This window comes from Pseudoliparis swirei, chromosome 5 (genome assembly GCF_029220125.1).
Source record: "Pseudoliparis swirei isolate HS2019 ecotype Mariana Trench chromosome 5, NWPU_hadal_v1, whole genome shotgun sequence".
Classification (NCBI taxonomy): Eukaryota; Metazoa; Chordata; class Actinopteri; order Perciformes; family Liparidae; genus Pseudoliparis; species Pseudoliparis swirei.
In genome coordinates, this window is record NC_079392.1 from 19,687,026 (window position 1) to 19,701,859 (window position 14,834).

The 14,834-nt window shown below is 42.4% G+C and overlaps 1 protein-coding gene across 10 annotated transcripts in view; it reads left to right on the forward strand.

Annotated features, from left to right (window-relative positions):
• The first annotated feature begins 436 nt into the window (after positions 1–436).
• The window catches only part of adgrl2a (adhesion G protein-coupled receptor L2a), a 133,335-nt gene continuing 118,937 nt past the window's right edge, over positions 437–14,834 (forward strand). For 9 of the 10 annotated variants that reach the window (XM_056413906.1, XM_056413907.1, XM_056413896.1 and 6 more), the window contains exon 1: positions 6,690–6,805. The gene's annotated coding sequence lies outside the window, so the exon portion shown is untranslated. Of the gene's footprint in view, positions 894–6,689; positions 6,806–14,834 lie in introns of those variants that run through there. The other variant, XM_056413898.1, reaches the window with a different exon arrangement.

Here is a 14,834-nt window from a genome sequence, read left to right on the forward strand (position 1 = left end):
GGGGATTTATTGATAACCTCCGTCTTTTCTGTATGACGTAGTAGAATATTCTCTGAGGTAAAAAAAAAGAGGGGGGGGGGGTGAGCTGATTCCTGTGGTGATTAGTCTCCCGCACAGAACCAGACTCCGAGTCCGCGCGCATGTGGACTCCATGCCAGGTTTTGGCGTAGCCCTCCGCTCAGACAGCTCCGGCAGACAGCAGCCTGCTCTCCACTGCACTGGCGCTGTTTACTGGAAGCCCGCTCCGCGCTGCTTCCACCAAGTGTCTCAACACTGTGAGCGGGATCTTTTCCACAGGCGACCCGCTTAAACTTGCCCAGTCTCTTCTCATTGTGATACAGAGGGAGCCAAGAGAGAGCAGCGCCGGTGGTTAAAGTAGCGGGAGATCGGTCTTCTCCAACAGACACTGAAAGCACCACACTCTGTCCCTTCTCAGTCACTCTGTCTTTCTGGGTTTTTTTTTTTTTTTTGGTGCCCGTGTGCGTTAGCGCGCGCGTGTGTGTGCGTGTGGGTCCCCGAGCTCCGCTTCTGCTCCTTGTTTGTTGTCGCTGCTTCGAGAGTGAACGGCGCGCACGAGAGCTCCAGAGTAGATGAGCCGCTCAGAGGTCCACGAGGTGTTGACGAGTTCGGACTGAGCGCAGAGCAACACCTTGCCGGCCATGGAAGCGTGCGTCTGCTGCAGGGGAATGTACGGGCTGAGAGGGGGACCCGCCGCCTGATAGCCAGCCTCCGTCCCAGATAAGGGGAGCATGCCTCAGACCTGCAGAATCACTGTCTTCGCTGCAAAGGACTTCCCATCAGACTGCCTTGTTTCCACTATCTGACATTTTTACAGTTCACGTCCCCAACTGACTTCATTTCAGCCTGTTTGGCTCCACTGCTTTTCAAGAAAGGTAAGGGTCGTTTTTTTCTTCTTCTTCTTCTCTCCTTTTTTTTGCACCTTTATGGGGTTCATCACCACGTTTATAAATCAGCCCCTAAGCAGCAGCCTGGGCTATTGTGACAAGTTGCTGTGGAGTGTGATAACTTTTCTTTTATTTGCTCGTTCACTTCGGAGCTTTTGCTTTCGGGACTGATTTTAAATACATTACTCAAGTCTTACGGTGCATTAAGCTACTTTGTGAACGGGTAGAACGCGTCGGGATTCATTTCATTGGGAGGAACACAATTTGGTTTGAACAATGAATAGGGCTTTACAGCGAGACACCTCTATTTGTAGTAATTTAAATGGTCCGAGAGTTACCGTGGTCAATTGAAAAATGATTCATCAAAACCTAACCAGATGTGGATTGATTATCGGTTGCCGAGTTTGGCTGAATGGAAACTATTCAAAAAGTGGGGGAGCAGCGCATTCACGTGAACCAGAACATGTAAAGCACCATTAAATTGGAATGTACGCCTCCGGAGTTGAAGTGTAGTTTGTTGGTGGTGCTATCGTCACCGAGGCTTTCTTTTTTTCTTCTTTCTTTTTTAATCCACTGATGGTCTTGCTGGTTTGAATAGGGGATTTATGCTGGAAGCTATGACCTGCGAAGCGATGTCGGTGTGATTGTTGAGCATTCACAGGCTAATCCATTATAATTGGGGTTAGGCTATTTGTCCAAAGAAAGGAAAAGAAAGAGGAAAATCAGTCCGAGTGTAATAATTAGTTTGGGCTAAAGACAGAGCGTGTGACGCGATGGTGCTACAAGCGCAGGACATGTCATGGAAATCAATCAAAGGGAGACATAAAGAACACAAAAAACATGCAAAAAAATAAAAAAATTAAAATAGGGGGAATATGGGGTGCTTTAACTTAACTCAACCCCAGTCGGCGCAGAGTGGCTGTAAAATTAGATCATTTTACTGCACATGTATTATTTAGGCCTACCGATTCCGAACGCGTCATGTCAACCATGTGTTAAAGAGGAGGCAGCAGGAGCGCACATGCGGAGCGGCGTGTGCGCCTCTCCTGGCCCGAGAAACACACCGCGGCCAGCCGGTGATGCATGGCAGTTCGGGGCTCAGTGATCGATCAGCGGACGAGGATACGTTGAGCTACAACCTTCACTTGCCCAAGGCTTATACATTTGTATATATATAAAAACATTTTTGATTTTGTTATCTTTATGATATTAACATTTTTTAAGCGAACTAAGAATTACTGCCTCATTGGTCTGAAACATCTCGGTCGAACGCATTCATTATAGCTGTTCAAGGAAAATACAATGACTGCAACATGTCAAATTTGTTGAGTTTTTTTTAATGAACTGTGCATTTTAATACAACCGGTATTGAATGGGAACAACCTGTTTTCAGACTTTCTTTGAGAAGATATAAATCAAAAGAATGGTGTCTGTGGAGGATGAAGTGGCTTTATCTCCCTCACCATACATAACAAAGTGACATTCAGCTTAATACAAAGGCAGCCTATTTGAGTTTTCAGGAATGTGTAAGATTTAAGCCAATCAGGCTCCAAGAGCAACACTTCTTCCCCAAGACTATTTATTGGGGAACTTGGTTTTCACATGTTTGTGCATAAATTTTGTTTTGAATTAATGCAAGTGCAAATTCCAGCTGTTCTGAAGGAAGATATTAGCATATCACAGTGGTCAGAGCCCTTACACAATGGAGGGAGTCGTATTTTCTGCCACTGTTTTTTGGCTGAGCCTGAAAGGCTTGAGTGAGTGTGTGTGAGCTGGTTAAACTGAAAGTCTTGTGTATCTCTCCTCTTTCTTGTAAGAAGGTCCATATGACATGTTGTGTATAACATGATCTCCCTTGTGTTTGTGCGTTGGTGTGAGAGAATATGTTAAAGCAACAGGACCATTGTACGGCAAATCACAAAGATTAAATGGTGTAATGTGTAATGGGGGCGGGGGGGCGGTCATTTGGTTAAAGAGGGGGAAAAAGAAAAGAAAGAAAAAAAATCTTCATGTATTGAAAGCATTCATTCTTAACTAATACTGTAGCAATTTCTTCCGTTTGTCAGCGCCTGTTAAACAGGTGCTCATTGTAAATACTACGAACTACTTGCGAACGCGGATTCAAAATGGACTTTGTCTTCTCGGGTGTCCCGGTGTTTGATATCTGCTGTTGAGCACGCCATTATGAGCATTTCGCCCGATGAGTCCAGCGTGAGAGAAAGCACCTTTCTCGGTCTGTAGCCTTGGTTTAGTGGAAGTGAGGCTGCTCTTGATCTGCCAGAGCACCAGATTGCCCCTCTTTGCTTCGGCGTTCATCTCTACTTGCAGATCAATACAGCACAGCACACTTCCATGTGTGTTTTGGGCAGACAAAGTGCGAAATATCACTCTATTCTCTTCGTTTGACACTCTCAGAGCACATGAGACCAGAGGCTCGGTAAGTGGGGTTGAACGCATCAACATTTGTGACATTACCGACTGTTGCTTCATTTACTGCTGCCGTATTTCTTCTAACCCCTAGAAATGTCTCTGACTGGCGTGCTAAACAGACGTAACGCAGCTGTCATAGCCTCGACAGATTTTTAAATAATCTGTAATTTGTAAATGATTTAATTAAATAAGATTGCACGTGCACTGACCAGTGGCAACATATGCTAACTTGGTTTTGGTGTCGTGCGCTCTCACATATCTGTCCGTTGTCTTTGTCTGAGCAGCGATTGGCAACTCCATATGACTGATGCAAACGTTGCTGCTGAATGGATTGTCTGTGCTAGCGTTGCACGAGGGAGGCCGTGTCTTTATTCCTGGTGAACACCACCTTAGCTATTCCGTAGTAAGATCCAGCAAATGATTGAGGTTGTACATGCGTCAGAAGTAGAGGATTGCAGGGAGTTAAATCATTTGGATTTACATCCCTTTGCTTCTTTGCCGTGTAAATTGTGGGCTTGTGTTTTTTGATGCAATCTTTGCTGTTGCTAAACCACCTACATGGAGTCATACTGTGCAAATAACTGCTCTCCATTAGAGGGAAGAAACAAGGCTGTAAAAGAAAGCTGTGGCAAAATTCTACGTAACGTGCAGGCCTTTGGTGGGCCAAAAAATCCTCCCCTTTCATGACTGATTTTATTTTACGATCGGCAATCAGTAAAACGCTGTGTGGCAGTGTGTTCCCCTCCCTGCCATTTTGTAAAAAAAACATTTGTTTCCACTTGCCAAAGGCCTCTGGTGCGGCAGGGGATTCGGTGCCCCTGAAATGGCAGGTGAAACTTTCTGCTTGCCTAAATAATTTCCGAGCAGAACATTACACTGGGAGGACATAGGCGGCGGAACGTAAGGGTCAATTCAAACTCTGGTGACAAGCAACAACATGGATATTAGCCGATGGCTCTTGCAAAGCTCTCTGTGCACTGGTTAAGTGGCAGCCTCCCTGAGCCTATCTGGCATCTCGGTTTTTGTGCGTCACCCATTTTGTGCTTCTCTGAAAGATATTTAGAAGAAATGGAAGTGCATGCAAAACTTGGACGTAAAAACCAAACGATCGAGTGCAAGATATTGTTCTGAGTTTCGAATCAGATATGCTGTCTGCCATTAGCAGTGTGTATTTAGGTCACTCCCTATACGTCTGTCAATAAAGCGTTGCGCACCCCCCCCCACCACCATGAATACCTCCCTTTTATAGGGATTTTTTAAAAGCATTATTATTTAAAAAAAATTAAATTAGTGTTGCCACTGAAGTTATAACTATTTTGTATCTCTTGTGTAATTCTTAGATAATAAGAATATTGCAAACACATTTAGAATTTTTCTTTTTCTTTTTCAGAATTATATTCTTTACACCACACGCTAGTTTTTTTTACTCATTTAAATTGATACGTTTTTTCTTTTATATAATTAAGACATGTTTAATACATATAACACATGCTCACGATGACCCCGCCTTATTCTTTGTGCTATGTGAACAGGACTTGCCCTTATCTGTGCACAGCTGCAACACTATTTGGGAAAATATTCAATTTCTGTGTGACAGAGGAGAACCTGGGAGGCAAGGCTTTAAGCAAACAGCAGTTATTGCGGCTCTGCCATAGCAGCCGAGAGCAGGGCCTTGCTGGGTGAGAGGGGGGATCTGCAGACGTCTGCCAGGGGAAGGAGTAATGTCTCGGCTGGATTATAGGAGAGTGAAGCACTTCCACACTTAAAAGCCCCTTTTTTCCAACAAGACAGGCCCGTTGTTATTTATGGATGCTGTGGGTAAACACCATAGCAATATATTTCCTCGATATAGGCTGCTGTTGTCCTTGACAATTGCGACTCAATGCAAGTAAGATAAGTTTTATTCCCTGTGCCTTTTTCTTTTTCAATAATAATTTGATGTCAGTCTTTTGGTTGGTTTCAGTATGTTTAGACTGACATGGTTCCGGCAAAGTGCAAAAGTGGGAAGCAATGTTAGAACGTATTTTTTCTTTTTGTTTAAATGGCACTTTCAGTTTTTAATTTTTTATTGGAGCTGTACTATTTAGCTGTGTTTGTCTTTCAAATTATTTACATCACATTTTTTTAGGTTAGGTACTTTTTAGCAATTCAGGGCACTGAGATACTCTCCCACAATACCGACTGCTTAAGGTGTGGCAACAACCAACTGAAATATAAAAAACACCAATAGTATGTCTTTCAATGGGTGAGAGAAAACGGCTTGTGATTTGCCAGTTCTTCTTATGCGTGTGCTTATTAATAAACCGAGAGCGCTTTTAATTCAGAGACCTTCGCTAGTCACTCAAACATAATGAATTCTTTACGTTCGAATGCAGTTTTCAAAGCAACGTTGATTCTGGCCGAGTTAAACTGCAAAACAAATTAAAACGACAAATGCAAGTAAATGCACGCCAAAGCAATGTTTTCTGGCTACTTTGCAGTTGAAATCCTGCCAGATGCATATTGCATATAATGTTTGTGCTCACTTTTTAAGAGTATGCATCCCAGCTGTTTTCAATCTATATGTTTATTTGGTTGTTGAGTTGGTTTGGAAGGCTGAGGCTTTGATTAAGGATATTCTATTGTACAGTATTTAGTTGGGAAGTGTGGAAGCTTTGTTCTTGTCATGCTGTTGCCAAGTCAGATGGAGTTGAGCGTCTGGTCTGGGAGTTTCAGAGGAATATCACAGGCACGGTAACTTGCTAAAAACTAAGCTAATCAACAAAATAATTGTCTGTTCAATTGCTACCATGCCAGAGACCTCAAACAAAACCAAGGTTGAAAAAACAATCAAATTATCTCTTAATGATTGCTCACGCTGACAGTTGAGTGCTTGTGAGTTGGTTTTGTTTGCAGGCGACATATTTGAGGAAGAAGGAACTTTGAGGTTGCTCGCTCGTAAATTCTGTCCACATCTCATAATCTGCATAGATATCCATCATCACCTGTAATGAAAACAATTCAATATTATGATGTGGTTTTTTGGCAGTGAAACAGAGAGAACTGTATTAGTCTATTAATTTCCTGCAGTGAATCATGAATCCTGCTGCTTTTATCCTCAAAGTACCCTCCATGTGTGGTCCACAAAATGTTTCTGTTTCCTCTATAGACTAAAGTTTGGCCCCATGTCTGCTCTCTTTACTCCCTCCCTCCCTCCTTCCCTCCTTCCCTCTCTTTCTCTCTCTCTCTCTCTCTCTCTCTCTCTCTCCCTCTTTCTCTTTCTCTCTGTGCGTAGATAATGTCTCTGCAAATGATTTAACCGCCCTCATTGAGGCTCCTTCCAGTAATTGAACAAGCAGAGACTGGGTGCTTTACAGGAAAACAATAGTCATATTATCTCAGATCTCCACTAGTCAGAGATTCAACAACACACTACCTTGGATTGTACTGTGCGGACTACTTCGAGCGTCTGAATTGAAGAAAGGAACCAGGTTTGCTCTCTCTCTACACTAAGAAAACAATTAAATAAATGGTTGCCATTCATTTTCTGTGGGCGCGATATATTGAAAGTGTCGCACGATTGGAATGCGTCTCTTGCAAGATGCACCTGGGTGTAAAGTGCAGCTCTGGGTGCTACTAGGTTGACTTTTAAAGCATGCGCGCGAGAACGGCTCGGTAATAATTGATTAGAAAACGGGGCCAATGCTTGTAGGAATAATTAGCAGAAGAATGTGTGGTAATTATAAATTATGAAAATTATTGGAGCATTTTAAAATAAATACATTTGTGCGGAATTTACATTTTAACTATTCATATTGTAATTCTGATTATTATTGATTTGATAATAGTTTCGAGGGGCAAATCGCTTTACGTGTAAAAATTGCTCAAATTCCCCCAACCTCGTGCAATTCAGCATGATTGCACCATGTTGGAATTTGTTTAGTTTTTTGGCAGAGCGAGGGGAACTTTGATTGTGTTGCTGTGGAGCAGAACTGACCTTGTATATCAGAATGAGGTTTTTCTACGCCTTGTTTCATACGGAGCACTCTTAGACTGAAATGGCCTTATAGGAGGAGTTGTTCTTGACAGAGATGCATTGTTTCAGGCAGCCAATAAACCACTGCACTGAGTGGCTACATCTGTGAACCTCATCTTGACTACAGTGTGGGGCTAGCAACAACACGGCAACTGTCACGGCTGCACCTGCTGCTGTCTCAGTACAGAGCCTCCCTCTCTCTGCTGCCCGTAGAACCGCATCACTCTCCTCTCCGTGACAAGCCAGAGGCAATGGTCTCTGGCTTGGGTCAACTGGAGAAAAGCTTCTTGGGAAAGCATTTGCAAACAGGGGGCATGAAATGTCAGCCGCCAAAAGAGATGTTAAAATAATGTTTCTGCCCCGAGGGCCAGGAGTTGGAGCTTGAGTTTAAAATTCCTGCCTGTGGAACATAGCGGGGTTTAAGAGCGCTGGCGGACGAACGCCTGACCACCACTTGAGTGTTCACTCTTTAGTGCATTTGTCCAGCTACAGTAATAGTCCGGGGTTTGGTATCACAGAAGGTTTTTGTCACCCTAATATTGTAAATGATGAATAGAGATAAATGAAGCTGACTCTTCTGTACACACACCGCCCTGCTTGTGTATTGAGGCCATTCAGAAGATGATCTGATCAGCTAAGGAGAGATTCAGGGGCATTAAAGGCTTTTACAACTCGTATGTGTTCATATTTGCTACGCTGCTGTTAGATGTCACATTGCTAGCTCGGATCTAGTATGGGAATTAATATACCCCAATTTTTGTACGCACCATTTGCTTCAGTGAATACCTGAAAGAGAAAACAAGAGGCAATAAATATCTCACAGGAAAAAAAAAAGACTATTAGATCATCAGGCTGTCTCAGAAAAAAATATTATTGGAGGGGAACAATGCCGAGAGGATTTTTTTCGCCAGCAGAAGTGATGCAACATGTCCACTTCCCTGTCAAATTGAATTTAGGAGTGTGAATAGCAATGCAGGAACACGAGGAGCGTGGCTGACGTAAATGCAGATAGTGTGGGATTAACATCGGAGAAGATTGAGCGACAGTGGCCGGCGACGTCTTTACAGCTTTGCTTGTACAGCTGTGCCAGGCCTGGCATTCAATGCTGCCTGTGGGATCCAACTCCTCCTCGACTGCCGCGGGGTTAGGTAATGAACATCTTAAATACTGCAGATAAGTTGAGCTCCTGAACGTGTGTGTGTGTGTGTAGATGTCAAATTATTCATTTATTTATAATGAAAATTCGAATGCTTAATATTGACACCTCAGTGTGTCTGATTGGATCTGTTTGGCATTTACACAGGAAAAATACATATACAGGCTGCCCTAATAATGAATCATGCCTCCTTCTAAATGAGGTGTGAGGGCGGCTCTACTGGTGTGAAGTCTGCCATAAATCACACGTACCCTGACTGCTTTATCCATTAGACCGACCTGTTTGTCTAATTCCGCTCCTCAGTCCCCAGCGAGCGGGATTTAGTTATTCAGACGAGTGTGAGAACTGCAGCTTCCACTTCACACCTGGTGGGTTGTCGCTGGACGTGTGTCACATGGATGTGGGGAGGCAAGGCAAAATGGAATTAGCCACAAAATAACAATCCAGTTGAGTATGAGCTTCATTATAGTTTCAAGCTTGTCCGTGCTAATATCTTGATGTTATTATTTGTATTTTTCCATGACTGGTTATTTTTATTTAACAAACGCAATGGTAAGAATGTAAAGTATATTACAAATGATTATTACGTCCGCTGTCCGATGAAGACGTCGTATCTCCACAACCTTTTGTTTTTAAGAAAACCAGCTTTAGTTTCAGCTTTCTAATTTAAAATAAACCTCTCAGCTATGAAATGCTATATTTCGCTGGAGAAGTAAGAGATTTCTTTCACAGTGCTCAAAGAGAAACTTCTGTTTATCTAATAGTCAAAATCCCCACATTTTGAGACAGGATTTGTCTTTTTTCTTAATTTTGATCTCATCAGTGTTTGTTGAACAATTATTTTTCCAATTACTTCAGGTGTGAAATATATCTGCAGTAGACAAAGTGTTTTCATTTGCTCAGACTTCGGAAGTGTATTTGTAATTAAAAGAAGAAAGGAAATCCGGTTTCATGTTTTACATCTTTATTTTTTTTTTGCTGCCTGCACTGACATAAAAACACAATTACTGTTTGAAGAAGCTTCCTCATTTGGAGATAGATGGCACTGATTGGCTGAATCAAATACCGAAAATCTGCCAACAAATGTAACATTTTGTATCTAAATCTACAATATACCTGTCTGTGCTCTCATAAGAAACACCAAATAGAGGCTGAGTTTTAAGCCATAAATGTTTCCTCCCATTGATGCAATCAAAGCAGGTTAATGATGACCGGACAGAAAGCTCTAAGCAAGCTGCACAAATCAAGTATTGCATCTGTGCTCGGCAACGCATGTTTCATTTTTAGCTTCAGCGTCAGCAGCTAAACCAATGCCATGAGGACTCTTCTGTAGTATTTTATGGAAATAGGAGAAAAGCAGTGTGAAGAGGACAGTCAAATGGGGGTGGGCAGAAATAGCTGCATTTTTGTCGTCGCAAAAAGTGGAGCCAGTGGCATTTCCGTCATTCATCAGCCCGAGCTGATTAGTGAGTTTGGAACGAGCTGACAGGATGTGGCTCCCGTAGCCATTCTATCATCAGAAATAGCAGTCCCGGGGATCAGAGGCCGAGACCTGCCTAAAGGATGGCCAAGTCTGCCATGTTTTGCCGGATAACATCAATGTAGTACAGCTTCGAAGGTGCTAATGTGTTCACCACGACCCTAAAAGGTTTTCCGACGGTGAACGCCATACACTTTTGCTCTGTAAATGGTGGCGTTGAAATGTAGCTCCCAGAAAAGCTGATGCAGAATCCAACAATCGGCTCGAGATGCTGAACATTGCAGACACGGCAACGCCTACTCACTTTACTGCGAGGGCCAAAAAGAGGAATCTTTTATGCTCTCACCTGAAAAGGCTACGATGCATAATGGAAGCAATAAAGGGAGAGACTGTACAGACATCACTCGGGGACGATATTGTGAAGTCGCCGACACATTAGTCGGCTGCATACTTGATATTTCAACTTTAACATAAGTTAGTAATTTTGTGCCAAGACAGGGAAATGTGTAATGAAGCTTCCATAACGCGATTCTACAACTGGAGCATGCAGCGATAGCCCCAAACAAAAGTGCTAATTGACTATCAGGATATTTTGGTGTTTAATACATAGAAGGATGACAGAGATGGAACATATTCATAGGACAGGGCGGAATATGTATTAGCGAGACAAGAACATCTCCTTTGATTTTCCAGTGGATAACTGCTTTTAACCTGTTTCTGTTATTCACACGCCTTCTTCTTTATTAACCCTTGTGTTGCCTTCGGGTCAATTTGACCCGATTCAATGTTTCACCCTCCTATCGCCTTCGGGTCAATATGACCCGATTCAATGTTTAACCCTCCTGTTACCTTTATATTTACAAACATATTTTACCCTTGAGGTCAAATATGTTTGAGCTATTAAAATCTCCAGAAAATTATTAGAATTAATATTGTTTTCCAAGTTTAAGTGTGAGGTACTTTATGTTTGTTTGTTGACTCCCGAAAGAACACCGACATTAAACATTGAATCGGGTCAAATTGACCCGAAGGCGACAGGAGGGTTAAATATTGAATCGGGTCAAAATGACCCGAAGGCAACACAAGGGTTAAGAAAATCCAGACGACGTCTCTTTCAGCCAATATAGGTCACTTTTTACATTTGTTATCAGTAAATCTTTAAATGTATGTATTTGTGTTTCAGCGTATTGTAAAACACATAAGGTGTTCCCCATTTGAAGTGTTGATGAGCCTTGAAAAATAATTTAGTAATATATAGATAGTGAAAAGATTCAACTCCGACTGCAGGGCTCCAGACTAACTTTTTTAACTAGGAGCACAGTCGCTCCTAACTTAAAATGTTAGGGGCGCAAGCAGAAAATTTAGGGGCGCACTTTTTCCTGGGTCAAAATGGGTCTTGGGTGCTCCGAAAAAAATTTTGTACGCACCTTCTATTCATGCAGTCGAGCTATTGAGTGCGTGATCAGCAGCTGGCCGCTCGGTCCATTCACGCACCTCACTGTTGTGTATTGATCAGACAAGACACGCTTATCAACTCCAGTGTTTCCGATCACTGAAATCAGTATCTGCCGATCACCGATAATACCGATCACTGAAATCAGTATCTGCCGATCCGATAATACCAATCACCGATCACGGTGTTGATTGAAGCATTCTATTTATTGTGTAGCATTATTGCCTAGGACTATGAGGAAATACATATATAAAGCAACTCAAACATTAAAGAAATTACCGATTTCTTTAAACATTTAGGACTTTACTTTGAAAAATGTCCTAATTGATACATTAAAATAGTTTGATTGCTATTGTAGGGATTTCAGATATGTATGGAACACATCTGCATTATTCATTTCCTGGAACTCTTGGGAAATCTATATACAGGACTTTTCTTAACATACAAAAGACTGACTAATTTTTATAAACTCTTCCTTGGTCCAGTAAAAATGTTTTAATGTTAGCATAATTTAAGCTAAATCTCAGAAACTATCTATAAAGATACATCAGTTCATTGTTTACTTTTATATGTTAGTGTATGATTTGTCGACATCTTATTTTGATAAACGGATGTTGTTTCACGTGGTTCTTTCCGCTAACTTTGCAAAACCGGATGTTGTCACTTAAATCCTTCCGCTAACTTTATCAAAATCCTCGCGCGCTCCTGATGGAATGTGTTTACCGTGAGCATCAGTCTGTAGGGGCAGACATGTGAGAGTCGGCTGAGTTGACCCAGAGATTCAACTCGGGGGACGGGGACGCCGCTCGGTGGTGAGGATCCCCTCTGACCTCTCACTCTGCGGCCCTCGCCCTCCTTGCGTCTCCGTTGCGGTGCGCCTCTTTTCACACATTAGCCCCCCCCCTCTCACACACAGGCCAGCCTTCTTCTTCTTCGGTTTTCGTCTCCTTTCTTCTTCTTCTGGAGTTAATGTCGGTTAGCAAACCAGTCATTCAGGCATTACCGCTAACTATAGTGGGCTGAAGTGTAGAACAAGTTTGTAAGCAACAAAAATATTTAATAACAAAAAAAAGAAATCTGCTAATTTACTGGTCGCGCATGCGCGAGTTGATGAAAAATGTACTCGCACTGTGTCTAATTTTAGGCGCAAAATGCGACCATTTGGTCGCAGTCTGGAGCCCTGGACTGAATTTGTGAATTCAAGGAAGTGTCTTTAAAAGCATTAGATTGCACTGTAATTTAACAAGACAATATGAATTATGTAAAACGTAAAACTCCTTGGAGATTGTCATCTCATGCATCTCTTTCGTGATGTTTTGCACTGGTCACTACAGCTTCTACACAAAGACAATACATACTTAGTGATCATGTTAACAGAAAGCGGTCCTGGCAAGCTAAAGAGGTATTCTATAATCTAATCTACTCGCTATTTGTGTAAAAAAAACACATCTTCTTTTATCTACATGGCTCTGAACGGTGCAAACCACCTCAGAGACGCTCGTTGTCGTTCAGAGGAACATTTTCATCCCCAGCAAGAGCCATCGTCAAGGTGTGGTGTTTCCTTCTCTCCCAACGCCAGACTAGGTTATCACCCTCACTTCATATTCATAGTGAGTCTTATTCTCCTGCCATTATTGTGTGTAATTTAGAGCTGTAGCAATTACACTTGCAGAGATACAGAGATTAAAATCTCTGCTTCATACTACCTCCAGCACGGCGGTTCAAAGGTGCGACCCGTCCTGCTATTCGGCATCTTTTTGGCAGAGCAAGAAATTGGTCAACCTTTCAGAGTTTGTTTGCGAATTTGAATCCCTTTGGTATTCAAAACAGGAGGGCCTTATGACAGGGAGATAATTTCCCAGTGAATGTTTTATCGCGGTCTGCTTGACAGTCTCCTGTATCTGTCTGCTCTCTCTCTCTCTCTCACCCTCTCCTTGTGTCTTTAGATTCCTTGACTTTGGTCCAGCTATCCAGAGAGAGAAAAGAACAAGAAGGAAAGCCTCCTCCTCCCTCCTCCTCTCCTCCCTCTTTGTTATCACAAGAGAGCAAACACATATTAAACATACACAAGGTGCAGCAGTAGTGATTGCTGTATCGGCTGCCCTACTGTGGGTGCCAGGGGACGATAGCATAAGCCTCAGAGTCATTTACATAATTTTTAAAATCATGTCAAGCCTGATTCAGGGTCAGTTGGAAGTTGGGCATATTTCTTGAAAAGAGATATCTTTGCCCCTAACAAACCATCAACATGTTACACTATTGCTTTCATCAGCTTCCTCCTGTGGTGTGCCATATGTTTATATTTGAGCAAAGGCAAAGTACAGCAGCTTTCCCTCTAATATATTGAATGTAAGCCAAGTGTTTAGTTGATGACATCTCCACATTGAAGTTTAAATGTATTTAAAAGTCTACCCTCTCGCTCTCTTTAGTCCCACAGAGGCAGCTCCATTGTACAGTGAGCTGGCTAGAAGTGGAATAGCACTATAGTTATAAAAAGGGGGGGTGGTTGGAATGAGCCAATCTGGGCTTGTTTGCATCACAATCCTTGACACAGTGCTGATGTTATGCTAATGAACTAAGCGGAGAAGGCGCAGCCCCCAAACTGTCCTCTCTCTTTCACAGCCGAAAGTGGGGAGAGGGCAAAGAGTAGTGATACTGAAACTGCATGAGGAAATCTAATGATGCAGCCTGGAAATTCAGAGCACCTTAAATTACTCTATTTTTTTCATGTTGCCGGTTTAATGTGGTATATTAGATCTTTTAAAAAATAAATAAGAAGAAAACACTTCCATTCAGGATACACTTCACGTTATTGTGCAGCCGAGCGTGTGAAGCGATCATTTCGGAGCAAGAGCTAAATGCCTTTTTGACATTTTCTATGTCTTTTGAAAGAAAAACCCCCCACCAATGCACCATCATCAGGTTGAACAAGCACCATTAGTTGTCAGGGCAGTATACTGATTGAAGATTTAGTGCTGACAAGTGATTGCATTCGCAAAAAGACTACACCCACATCTTTTGTCTGAGCTTCCTGGCGAGCCACGGTGCTACACCTTGTTTAGGTCGACGTCTGCTACTTCCCTCGTCTGACAAAGGGATTCATTCCATGTTTTAGATTGAAACTAGATACGGCGGTGCTGGCATAGAAGTGTGCCAGGATGAAGTAGGCCACAACCGACCCACTCCACTGCCGAAATAATTTGTGCAGTATTCCTTCTGTATATCCTCCTTGTGCTGTTGTCTATTTTCGTGAGGACTGAGATTATGTGGTGTCCCTTATTTTGGCTGTGCTTGTCCTTCTTCTGGGCCACAAAGAGGTTAAAAGCCTCAATGAGACACTGACCAAAGGTTGGCCACTTTATGCACAATGCCTATAATCTGAGAGAATTAACACC